At 41.7% G+C, this 11,018-nt stretch overlaps 2 long non-coding RNA genes across 3 annotated transcripts in view; one reads left to right on the plus strand and one right to left on the minus strand.

Annotated features, from left to right (window-relative positions):
* Window positions 1-5,255: 5,255 nt before the first annotated feature.
* LOC134518342 (uncharacterized) lies at window positions 5,256-8,902 on the minus strand. The gene is made up of 3 exons (XR_010071938.1): window positions 8,824-8,902; window positions 8,672-8,719; window positions 5,256-5,764 (listed from the first exon to the last, which is right to left on the minus strand). It is a non-coding gene; the product is annotated as an uncharacterized LOC134518342 (long non-coding RNA).
* Window positions 8,903-9,762: 860 nt separating this feature from the next.
* The window catches only part of LOC134518341 (uncharacterized), a 30,568-nt gene continuing 29,312 nt past the window's right edge, over window positions 9,763-11,018 (plus strand). For both annotated transcript variants that reach the window (XR_010071937.1, XR_010071936.1), the window contains exon 1: window positions 9,763-10,406. This is a non-coding gene — a long non-coding RNA (uncharacterized LOC134518341). The remainder of the gene's footprint in view (window positions 10,407-11,018) is intronic.

The following is an 11,018-nucleotide window of genomic DNA, read 5'->3' on the forward strand; positions in this document are numbered from 1 at the left end:
GAGATGGGAGTAAAGATCCTAGAGTGTGAGGCTTCAGTAGCCAACCTGAACCTGGCTTGGGCTTTGGCAATGAGGCATTCATTAAGTCCCATATTTTTAGGATGGTGCTAAAAAACGATGGTGTGGCTGAGGTGGATTGGTGAAAAATGTTTTGGAAAAGCTAAAGATGCAGAAATCTCCAAGCCTGAAGCATATCCCAGCTACAGCCTTGCAGTTCCTTGTGGTCTAGTGGCTGTCATCTTGCAAAATCTCAGGAGTCTGAATTCAAGTTAATGTTGGGCTGACAGTCAATTTCTGCATTCTCTCTCAGTTTCTGCTGACCAAAGCTGTTCTTGCACCAAACACTATATACTATTTACACTTTTCTGCCGGAGATTAATAAAATGGTTCTAGTAACTGAATCACAACCTAAAGTGCCAAAGACATTGGTACGTTAGGTTGAACCGGTTATTCAGTCAAGCTGAGCAGAGTTTCTTTGCTCTGCTTCAGGAACATATCCAAAGCTATTCCCAGCTGATTCCTGCTCTCTGCAGGTCTACTGGCAGCTCTGTCTGTAGGAATTTTCTACTCTCTTGAGCTTCATCCAGGGAGCCTGTCTGCCACTAGCAGGTTCTCTGCAATCCCATAGTCCATATCTGATCATTAAAGCAGGCAGGGGGGAGGCTACAAAAAGCCTGTCATTGCAGTTTCAGAATGGCACAGGTATTTTTCTTCCTAAATTCAGTGTACTAGCTCTATTATTATATGGTGATGCTTTGCCTGCTCAGGCCAGGCAGTGTCAGGATCTGCCAGGAGGTCCTGCATCGTAGCACCATGTGGATGCAGACTCCTGCCCTGGGTTCATTTGTAGCCAATGCACAGAACGGAATAAAGGAAAACTTTCCCCTTCATCCATCAGTAGACTGATCATTCCCGCTCCTGGTGCAACTAGCTGAGAAGGTGGGACTCGCCCAAAGTCATGCTCATCTAATGCAGTCTGAGCTCTGGAGGGAGCTGTGGGTTAGATGGCACATTCATGACATGCACCATGCCCCCCCAGACTTAAAGGCTTGGTTGTCCGTATTAGTCCTCTGAGAGAGGAGAAATCATCTTCGCCTGCAGAGGAAGAAGTGTAATGCCCTGTGTCCAATTTTCTTTTCATTGCTGTTTTTATTATGGAAACAAAATGTTCACTGATTCTAAAATGAAAATGGAGAAAGCTAATTTTTGTAGTTCTTGCTAATAAAATTCTTAATGTGCTCTTCTCCCATTATCATAAAGATTGTTATCGTTTACTTTATCTCTGGAATCTTATTATTTTCCCCAGAATTCATGGGCATTCCTTGTCTTCAAAACTATTTTCAGCTATTGAGATATTCCTCCTTTATCTTATCTTTATCCTCATACTTAGTATGAACATATCTTTATTATGCTACTTCTGTTTTCATAAACAATAAGCGGCTATTGATCACAAAAGCTTCAGGGTCTTTAAGAAGATGAGGCAGCAAAACTGCTGAAAGCACTGGTAAGAGTCTAAAGAAGAAATTCTGGGTTTACAAGCAGCCAAATATCTGATAGATAGCAAGGTAATACAAAGCCATTTAAAAATGAGTAATTCCAGTAGGATTGAGAAGTGTCAGCTTAATTTTGCTGTATTGTAAATGCTGCGGATAATACACTGAGCTGAGGCCCTGTTCATACTGGTAAAATGCAGGTCAAGTGTGTACATCAAATGTTATATGGTTCAGGGACAGGTAAAGTATAATCTGGCTGTACTGGAACCAGTCTGCACTGCCTCATGCCTGAACATGCTTAAAAATGGGTTTCAGTGAGGGTTTAAAAGGCCTGCTCTCCATTCATAAGCTGCTTTTCTCTCTGGAAATATTTTGTACCTTGTAAGTACCTAAGCAAAACTAAAACGATGCAATTGCAAAGATTTGTTGGGAAAGCACCCCTGAGCTGGTCTGCACAAACATCCGCGGTTTACAAGCACAAGAATTGTTCTGAGGGCAGGAAAGGTGAGTGTGGCCTACAGCTCAGCTCCTGGTAAAGGGCAATGCCGCACAGTGGTGGGACACAAAGCCACTGATATTCTGAAAATGGGAGAGTAGGGCCTCTTGGCTTTACGATTATTTTCATCCCCAGAAAAACAAGAAAGAACAGGAATCCAGAATGATTTTTACCTTGTATTGCACTTCCAGAATGCAAGAAGACTGAAGCATGTGGGCCAACCCTTGCACATGTACAGTGGTCCCACTAACCACCTGCAGAGCCAAGGTGTGCACAGAAACTGTTAAACTCGTCACAAGGCATACCACCACTCGGTCACACCTTCATTCATGGGTTTCTGCCACTGCCTTTGTTTGAGCTGGTCTAATATTCCTGGCTGGTAACTAAAGGAGACAATAGATTTCATCTTAAGGCACTGAAGCCTCTTTGACTGTATCTAGGTAGCAATTTAAAAATAGGAGACAATCAGAATTGTCAAGAAATTCTGTGAAATTTGACTTTTGAAATCCTAAAACTTTTACCTGTCCTTTCCTGGGATGGCAGCAGGAGTCTAGTAGTAAGCACGTCATGAAGAAAGCCTGAAGCACCTCTAAGCTGTGCACCCCTACACCAGAATTTACCGTGTGTTTCTTTTTGACATCGGCCAAATTAGTTGCCTTCTCCTGGAATAACCTGAAAGCTGGTGGCTAGGTGGGAGCCAAAGCAGTGATGGATTGCCCAGGCAGCCACAGCGACTCCAGTGTCAGCAGGTAACGAGGCAGCTGGAATCCTTTGTTTTCAAAATGTCCCCTCCATCTCCTCTGAGCCATCAGGACACGCAAAGCGCATGAAGTACAGCATGAATCAGGCCAGCTTTGCTGACAGCACATGCTGACAGCAGGCTCTCTGGTTCAGACCCTCACTCCTGCCGTTAATCCTTCCTGCACTGAGCCAAATGCTCACAGTGGCTTTTCCTCACCCTCTCTCTGTTGAAGCAAACTGTTAACAACTGCTGCGGAGGTGCGGAGGAGAGGACAGGGCAGCCTGTGCATCAGAGGATCAATCGCCACCAGAAGGGAGAAAATGCAGCCCCTGTCCTGCTTGAGCAAGGCTGGCCTCCGTGCACATTGCTATGGCAACCCTCAAGCTCTTGGGTGACTTGATACCACCATTGAAACCTGTAGGTTGTACTGGCTGTGAGGAAAGTGTTTGGAGGTCCTCGTCACAATTGCTTTTCCCCACACCACTGAACTCAGACAACCATTGAACTTGCCAGCTGCTGGGGAGCACAGGCTGCAAGATTCCTGGAGACATAAGCTTTTCTGTTTGGTTTTTTTTTCATTATAGGAGTTTCTACTATAATGTCCACACATTGCTAGTACAAAAAAGACAACAGAAGGATAAAAGCTAATTATAGTTGTTGGCAAAAAATGGTGGAGGCTCTCTCCATGCTGGCAGTAGCTCACTTGACATGTGATTAATGGTGGTTAGTCTGGGCACAGCCAAAGCTTGTACAACCCTAGATAAATAATAATGAAGTTTAAAAAGATACATGCTCCTTGAGTTAATAATTTTAACAGGCTATGAGAAATGTTGCTGTTCTCATGGAAACAGGAAAGCTGTAATTTTATCTCTAATTTGAGAATGCTTGTATAACGTTGTGCAGATAGCTTTCTGATGGGAACTTTCTTCTCTCTTCTTTAATTGAAGCCTTCTTAATGAAGTGATATTATTGTGTAGTTTGGGCAAACAATTCAAAATGGACTAATTAGCACTAAATACACCATTAAAAAGTGTAGTCAGAATTATTTGGAACTAAACTGGTATTGCTGCTTGCAACCCCTGGTTTCTATATGGATAGGTGCCTGATACTGATATGTATGGGCATCTCTCAGGGCTTTTCAGGAGATACTGAATGCATTTGCATCTCACTGGAGGTTGCATTTGTACAGTTATATTCATTAGACAAGAAAGAAATGCATCCACTGGTCGTCATCTCTCTACTACAAACACATGTGGTCACTATTTGAATAAATACCTCAAGAACAAAGACTCTGATAATCCAAGGATTTGGACAATCAGTTTTTTCTGTCATGGCTTTGACCCAGACATCGAGATACACAAAGATACCGAAAGTCTCATCCATTCCATAGTAATCCTGAAAAAATAGGAATAAGGCACCAAAGTATGTGCCACAAGTGCAAGACTGAGAATAAGACTTTCTTGGAAAACGAGCAAGAATTAGGCCTGTGATTCTTTAGCACTTTTGAAAGTATTATCCATGGTCCTTTTCAGTTTATTACAATGGCTTAGTCATGGAAACCAAATGACAGCATATATAATGAAAGCATTTCTGCTACCTGTACAAAAGCGTCTCCATTGACTACTAATCTTAAACCACCTCCACTCCTCATTTTTCCTATTAAAGCTCTACATTCAGGTTTATTATTCTGTATCTGTTCAAGAACATCTAACTGCCTCGTACGGGGACAGTTCCAAAGCAGATTTAGAGTACTTAGAAATATGAATTAGTGCTTTGCTTATAGGAAAACAAAATGGGACCTTGCCCCTGAATGGATGCATCTGGGGACTGAGCTGGGACCTCCGATGCCCAGGGGGTAGGAGTGTGCATAGGTGGATTGATGAGCCTCACTCACCAGAGGGAGCTGGAGCTGAGCATGGAGGAGGAAATGGCCATTTTCAGCTTCTTGTTTTTATCTTTCAGCACAGACAGATTGACATGTGATGAAACATACGCATTTCACAGTTAGCTTTTCAAAGGCTGTGTTACTTCAGAATCATTAACCTGGCTGAGATCTTTGCATTCTTATCTGCTTTGTTGAATATTTTCATAGCAGCAATTGGTGGTGGCTTGCATATCCTTAAAGCTGCAAAGCTAGCATTTTAATTTATCCTAATTCAGAACCTAATTGTCTTGCACTGTTGGCTAATTAAATGTTCAAAGAAGTGATAAATTAAGCAGGTTGATCATTACAACACAAGTAATTAGTCAGTCCTGCTGAATCTGAGCCTTGAAATCCACATTCCCTGAGATGACAAGAATTTTGGGGGAGTGCAAGAAAGCAAAGTCTGTCAAGGTTCAGGAGGAAAAAAACTTCCTTGAATATTTCACATCAGTTTGGGGATTTTCAGGCTGTTTATTTTGTGCACAAGGAATTCTTTTTCTGTTACCACTAAGAGAAGATAAAGTTCCAAGATAGCACCTTGAGATGCTGAAATTTGCAACTGGTTTCCTACAGCATCTGACATATTCCTGTGTTAAACACACTGAGTGTATGTACTTTGTGAAAATGTGTATGTGTGGTTGTTTTTTTAAAAAAACAAACAGAAAAAAGCACAAAAACTCCAACCCTCTCAACATTAGTTAAATACCTAACTAGGCAGTTATAAGTGCAATATTCCCTGGTAGGGAGCTTCCATTCACAAAGGTTTTCATACAGCGTTTTACTAAAAATTCTCCCTGGGGTCAAATTAGTAAGATCTAAAGACCAAAATAGATGTTCTGAAAATCTCAGTCTATCTGTGCATCTGCTCAAATTCTCAAGACAACTTTCTGCCAGAAAAAAAATAATCTGTACAATGCATCATCGTAGCAGCTCGATACTCTTCCTGCTAACATATCCAAGTGCTGTTTAGTCCTCCCATACGGCGCACCCCGTCTGAAGGTGTGTGTCCTGGGCAGGGGCACATTGGTCCAGTGGCACCACATCACTGGGACTAGCTGGAAGGAGAACCTGGGGGTAGCATGCCTGGGACGGGATATCCCATCTTGCAGCTGAAAACAGGGATGAAAAATAGTCAGCAGAGGTGCTGAGATTGTTTAATTAAAGCATGTGGGGGATCCTATCTGGGAGTCTGTCTCATTAGTTAGGCAAGCGTGGTGGAATTACTGGCTGCAAGAGAGAGGGATGCCTCAGAAGCAAGCCTTGGTGTGATCCTGTGGAGTGCTGCAGCCTTCCCAGCCCCTCTCCACCCTACATCGCATCTGGCTGTCACAAGTCAAACTCCTCCACCCTGCCTTGCTTCCATACTGCTCATCCTCTCTGTGGGTTCAAGTCTCAGTATGTTTTTTACCAAAACCAAATTAAGCAACTGTTTGCACCATCTCCACACACAGCTGTCTCACTTTATTTGCAGTCATATCACTCACTATTTGGTTCATTAGTAGAGTTTTCTTCTCCCTTCCTTTGCATTTAGGACAGTGAGATTTGAGATTTTCAGTCTTCTGTGGTGGAAATAACAAATAATAAATGCTAGCAGTGTTTCTCAAGGGTAAATTTCAAGCGCAGGCTTCCCACAGGCGGTGTTTTTCTCACCTATCCACAGTGCCTGTGGTGTGGGACCAGCATTTAGATCATTCTCTCGGTAATGCTGCAACAGCTAGACTACCCTGGCTGCTTCTGCCTGCCTCTTCTAGAGGTGATAATAAGTTTGAAAGGTTTTCTGCTTGTCTTCTCACTGCCACGAAGAAAATGTCTTGTCATGGCTTTTCTGTTTATCTACTATTTCCTTGTGTAGTGGGTTATAACTTATTTCCTAAACTCCTGCTTCCTTTGCTGAATCAGCTCGTATTTCATATTGCAAATGGTACTCTTAAAATTAAAGCTCCTAAAATGTTCTAATTTTTTTTTCTGTGCTCTAATTGGTCTAGCTGGATTATGTTAATTATTTCTGATCAAAACTGCTTAATTAGCATGTCAGGTCCATTAGTGAGGGCCTTTGGGGTTTAAGACAGTTATTTTATTTTTATTTTTAGTTATAGTGTAGGCAATCCATTGTTACACGTTTCTAGAACTATCCCTGAATTAATGAAAAGTTAACAGACTGGGATATAAGAAAATGCTTCATAAGCATCCACAAATATCTCGCACTGGGGATCCCTGGTACCTAAAATGCTTCTTTAATGCTTCATCACTGAAATCAGTCTTGAAAGCAGAGTTCACGGCCTCGCAGCTGGCCCACAAGGGGACAGGCACCAGGAGAGCCATGTACTACCCTGAGCCTGAGGGACAAGCGTTAGAACGAGGAAAGCTGCAACCACAAGTGTTCTCCCTTCCTGTCCATAAAATGCAGGGATAACAGTAATTTCCCATCTGTGGAATCCATTTGAGGAGCTCCTTGTAAAATACTGAAAGGCTGCTAAATGTTGTTATGTGTATTTCTTGCAGATGACTTCTTGTAGTACCCATTCATAATCAGAGAAGCCTTTAGATTGCATTGGCATAGAGGATGTCAAAGAAAAGCTGTCCGTAGATTTAAGTCTCCCTTTTAAAAAAAAGATATTCTAAATACGTGATTTATTTCTGTGAGTGTAGGTTTCCATCAAGCCATCTTTCTCCTTAATTGAGCTAATAACTTTACTCCTGTCCTCCTCTTTGTTCAGTCTGGCAAGCAATTTCCCAGCCTCATCTCCCATCTCATATATCCACTTTTGATCTGATTATTAGCATTTAATCTTCTACAACATTCAGTGTGTGATATTCAAACCCAGCCTTATTTAAGGAAGTAATACCTTTTGGTGTGCTGGGTGTCACACGTTTCCTTTGTAAGGTAACAATTTTATCTTGCATTATTGCAAGTTATTTGCTCTCCATTTTAATTTCCCCCCTCCCCTTTTTTAACTGGCATATGACTTCTCATAAGAAGATATAAATGGCAATGCAACTGCAGGATGAAAACTGAGGTAGGCATAGATTTATGTATGAAAAATGCTCAGTGAGCAAGCATTGGAGGATTTAACTCAGAAATAGCCAATTTACCTGCTTCTGAGGAAGCTTTTAACCTCTAGGTAGCTAGTGGATCCTTCTAGAAAGACTGGATACCAACCCACCCCCAAGACTTTCCTTACTCCATGTGCAATTCACTGAAATGATTCCCAGAGGCCAACTGTTCAAACCGAGATCTGGACGGAAATTGTGTGATGCCGTTGCTGTGTGTCTGGATTCATCCGTCAGACAGACCAGTCTTCATGCTTATCAGTCCAGATCACCTTGCGTACCTAACCTGCTAGTTATGCTAGTTACTCAGGTGGGTGATCAACTGTCTGGGTAAGCCATATGCATGCACGAAAGTCAGGTGGGGGTAGTTAAGCAGCTTCTGTGCTAATTGCTTTTTATTCTGTTCCATGGCTGGCCCTTCAGCTTGAAGCACAGCGCATGCGCTCAGCAGGAGAGGAGAGCTGGAGAGCAGAGGTATTGCTGTCAGAAGCAATCAGAGCAAACTGCAAATATGTGATTTCTGGGCCAGCACAGACGAAACCTTTGGTGCACGTGTACATGTACAAATCACGTTTTGCTCAGAAGCCTAACTGGGAGTACAGATCACTGAGGTAGACCATTCAGAGTTCAAGAACATTTAAAAGTGGAAAAAAATACAATCAAGAAATGGCAAGTGATCTTACAGCTAAAAAGCTGTCTCTAGTGGAGGAGTACAGTGTGCGCTGTTAGCGGTGGGCTGGTCTACTGATCAAGTACGGTTACCACAGCATGCTCACCGTAGTGCTGCTCCTTCGCTTATGCATGTCTTTCCTTTAGCTATTTCCAGCTAAATTCCTAGGGATCTGTTCTAAGCTTTTTCCCAGATGAATATGGCATTATATTTGCTTGCAGCTATAAAAAAACATGAGAAATGGTGATGAACAATACGTGCACAGTCATATTGTAATGGCTGCTGCACTACTCACCCTTTCTCAGGCAATGGCCTTCCTGCTGTCACGCTTGCACATCTGCAGCTATCAGAAGAGATCAAAGAACTTTTTAGCAAAAAAAAAAAAAAAAGAAAATATTTGGTACAAATACAGAACAAAAAGCAGTAAAATAAATGGCCTTCCTGCACCTCTAATTTAGTTGCCTTTCCGTAGGTCTTCTCAGCAGTCTGCCTCCCAGCCTTCATCCAAGACATATCCATTCCCCACTTCAGGAATCAAGGAACCAGAGTATCAGGAACACCACCCCCTTATAAACAGTTAACAGCCTGGAGTGAGCATTCCTCATTTTGATAAATCAAAGTTTAAAACTTGCTAGAAAACAATTCTCAAAGTTAATGATTTGCTGCTGTGCCTTTCAAACACATGCCAAGTGTCCTTATCTGTGAAGTCACTGAATGGTCTTTCTTTTTGTTTCTAACTACAATCCTATCCCTATCCTATGTTGACACAGTCTGTTTCAAATACTGAATTATTTATCATTAATCCTAGCTGCTTCATGTATGTCACATAATTAACCTCCCAAATTAATAGGGAAGAGGAACTGGAAAAAACATGACATTCTGAGCTCAAAGTCTTCTCTAAATAGCATGAAAATGGAACACGATTGAATTTACCATTTAGGTCATCTTAGTTCAAACCTTTCCTGCATTAAATTACATTAAGAAAAGATGGTTCCTTTGGGTCTCATTTATGACAATATTTTAAATACAAGATTTTTTTTTTGTTCTATGCAGATATATTTAAGGGACATCATTGATCAAACTCTGAAACACAGAGTACTGTTATGTGCTTCAGGGACCAGTTTAGCATGGCTAGAAATTCAATAATTATGCAACAAATTACAACTTCTTTTGTTGTTTTTTTTTTTCATTTGTTAAATTCATTCGTATTACAGTCCTCTCCTAATATGCAAAGACATACAACAATAAAAATCGGCCATTCACCAACAATGATCTACACATCAGACAAGCCACTGGCATTCCTTAGAAAACTGTAGCAACAAGCACTGCTGCTCTACTTACTATTTTCACTCTGGATGAGTTGGGAGAGCATGCTGCAGGGTGATTTTGTTAGTTTTCTGGCAAGTAGTGTTTTTAGTCTTGCTTCTGAAGGATGGGATTTGGGGGAGTTGTTTAATTTCAGAACTGATTAAGATTGTGAATTGGTAATTTTGGGACTTGACTGCCAACAGTTGAGACATTGTGGGACATTCTGCACTGGAACATTTGAAATGGCTGAGGGAAAACTAAACCTAGTGATTAATAACACCTTTGCTCTACACTTCCTCCAGGCAACAGGCTCTGAAAATAGTGTGTGGGAGACTTGGGCTAGGCAACCAGGCTCAGCTGAGAGCAAGGGGTTTGTGTGCTTTTCACACACCTACAGAATAAGGAGGAAATTCTTTGCCAAAGGTGCAGGAGATGCATGTTTCTTTTCTAACCAGGAAGGACCATGTGAATGACGGTTCTGGTTTGTTCTAGTAACTGTAACATAAATGCTTCCACTCTGGCTGTCTAATCACACTGTAAGATGCTCAAGGCATAGCCTCTTACTCCAGAAATGAGCAATCAACATAGTAAGGTTGCGGCTTTACATCTTGCATACCACTGTAGCACTTATTCTTGCACTCGCAAATTCCAATCATTCAGTTGCAAGTGGCCTCCCCTGGGTGACCAGCTCCACAGCAGAACTTAGAGATGACCACGTACATGTGAGTACTTTTTAATTATTTTTTTTACATGCAAGGAACTAAACTAGGTCTTTTTCCAACATAGCTCCAGTGTTTACTCCTTCAGTTATTCTGAGGGAAATGCAGGTGAATGCGTTCAGAAAGCTGGATGCATTTGGTTCTTACACCTGGTAATGCAGGTGTGGCGGCTGGGCTTTCTCTTATTTAAGATGCTGACAGATCACAGTGTCACAGTGTGTGTTTCAGTGTGATTCCAGCACCCTGTGGACGGTGATGAAAGAAAGGTAGCTCGTCTTTATCCTCTAGCAAATCCTGGTGCTATACTTCCCCACCACATATCAATGCAGCCCAGACAGCGATTTAGTTTATCATCAGTCTACCTACATGCATATGCACAAAAGTGTCCTGAAAATGCTTTTGAAGTTTCTTTCTAATGGTCCTCGCACTCTAGTCTGACTACAAGCAGCTGTATCAAAAATAGCAGACTTATTCCAGAAATAAGTGAATCTGTAACTGATAAGAGAACTGCCAGTATTAATTACTCACTGTGAAAATATCCTGCCGCTGTGCTGGTCTCCTTGTGATCCCACACTGCTGATACACACTGGAAACAGGCTCTTTCCACATAAAAAC

Source organism: Chroicocephalus ridibundus, chromosome 7 (assembly GCF_963924245.1).
Source record: "Chroicocephalus ridibundus chromosome 7, bChrRid1.1, whole genome shotgun sequence".
Taxonomy (NCBI): Eukaryota; Metazoa; Chordata; class Aves; order Charadriiformes; family Laridae; genus Chroicocephalus; species Chroicocephalus ridibundus.